General features: G+C 43.1%; 1 long non-coding RNA gene across 1 annotated transcript; it reads right to left on the reverse strand.

Annotated features, from left to right (window-relative positions):
* Window positions 1-970: 970 nt before the first annotated feature.
* On the reverse strand, window positions 971-1,939 carry LOC119159914 (uncharacterized). The gene is made up of 2 exons (XR_005108161.2): window positions 1,850-1,939; window positions 971-1,172 (listed from the first exon to the last, which is right to left on the reverse strand). It is a non-coding gene; the product is annotated as an uncharacterized LOC119159914 (long non-coding RNA).

Here is a 1,939-nt window from a genome sequence, read left to right on the forward strand (position 1 = left end):
ATAGTAAACCAGGGCGTACGGTAAACTGGCGGTTGAGTGCCGCGGAAATACCTTACAAGGAGCGCGCAACGATGCAAAGGATAAAACACGGAGCCTTAAAGGCTAGCGTGATTATATGGCAACGCGCATATATAACAACACGCCTGTTTACATGGAAGACATTGCTTAACTTGATTCAAGTTTTCATCGGAGATTACACAGTGCAGTTAATCTCTAAGATCATGTGCGCCAGACGGTTTTAAGATTGCAAGCGTTGTACCTCAAAACACTTTCGGTCACCTCATGTACCAGCTCCTAACTTCGAAGCTGAAAGCGCGTTCTAAAGTTTTTTGCAAGGGTAAGGAAAATCTCCCTTTAGTTTTCAGATAAAAGGAGCGTGCGCAAAGTTCGAGGGAATCTCTTATCATTTTTATGTAGCTCACAAGAACATTTATTTGAATATATTTTGCCAAATAAGTGAAGGAAAGTGTAGAAAACGAGCGGGCAATTTTCTAAAGCTCTTCTTGCCCACCGATGCTCAGCGGAAAGCACCGGAAGTCATCAAGAGAATCCGTTTACCCCAAGGCGCGCTGCGGGCCGACGCGGCCGATTGGAGAACAACTCCCCGATTGGAGCACCTCCCCGGTATATATAGAAAGTTTCTGCCACATGGTACCTGTAAAGGATAGGCTATCGCAAGGCATATTACTGGTATTATGGCGCGTTTTTCTTTTTTTCAAGCTGCATAAATGTCTCGCTGGTACCTAATGGATTCTGAACTGATTTCGCTTGTACCAGCATGTGTACTCGATTGGTGTGGAACACTCGTAAAGCCTGCGATGTAGAAGACCTCGCTCTTTCGTTGGCCAACGCGACGTTGAAAAAAGCAGTTGTTCAAGGGCTAATTTCCATTATCGTCGCAATTCAGCTTTGCTTGTAATGGCAACTAAGCTGATATTGCCTTTTGAATAAAAAGGTCACTCCCACACCATACAGTTCCAAGTGCTTTATTGGATCATCATGCATGCTATGAGGTTGGCAATCTCGCTTCAGTATAACTCCTTGCCCATGCAGTAGTCGGCATGCCCCATGGTGACATTAGGTAGTTGGAGAGCACCCAGTTATCTGATCTTACTTAGCAGGGCTGTATCTGGCGGCTGACTCTGCTTCAGCGGAAGGAACAGCAAAGGCGCCTGAAAAAAGAAAAACAAAGAGAGTAACTGGCAGGACGCAGCAAAGGCCTACGTGACCTCTAGATGCGGGCACTTGTCTGTATATGTGGGCTTTCTTTCTTGTTTAATTTAGACGTCCTTTTTAGAGATTCAGCTTTCTAGTTGCGTATAACAAACTTGTCGGGAATATATCGTAAAATTGGGACAAAAAAATTTTGCCTTAGTTGCGAGTTCTAGTGTGTCCACCTTTGAGGAAAATTTCGCATAGCAGTCTTCCACTCACTCACCATGCTACTGCACCACATGTAGAATAAACACCATGTGCAATTGTAAAGTGCGTCGTTCGCGTTTCTTGTAATGGTAACGTCGTAAAATTTTAGTACCCGTCACCCTGAATTAAAGGTTAACAATCACTGTTGAATAAAAATTACGTTGCTTTAAGCTACAATGCCACCTAAAATATATATGCATGGTCCTTGAATGATGAGTCTCACGTAGTTAAAGAAATGTGTAATTCAGAGAAAAATTCGCATCGCTCGAAGCTAATACTTGTACGCTGCTGAATGAAAAGCTTCAATTATCATAAGAAACTCGTGCCGAACTGTCTTTAATAGCGTAACACTGCGACACATATTGTATTCAAAATTTTGATTTTGCCGTTTTCCAAATTTTTGAGACACAAACTTATTTGGTCTTACTGCAAATGAGGGCAGCCATTGCAGCAAGAGCAAAGATGATCCGTTTCCCATCCATGTTGTTCAGTTGTCGGCACACTCGTGAAGAGCTCT

Source organism: Rhipicephalus microplus, chromosome 3, assembly GCF_043290135.1.
Source record: "Rhipicephalus microplus isolate Deutch F79 chromosome 3, USDA_Rmic, whole genome shotgun sequence".
Taxonomy (NCBI): Eukaryota; Metazoa; Arthropoda; class Arachnida; order Ixodida; family Ixodidae; genus Rhipicephalus; species Rhipicephalus microplus.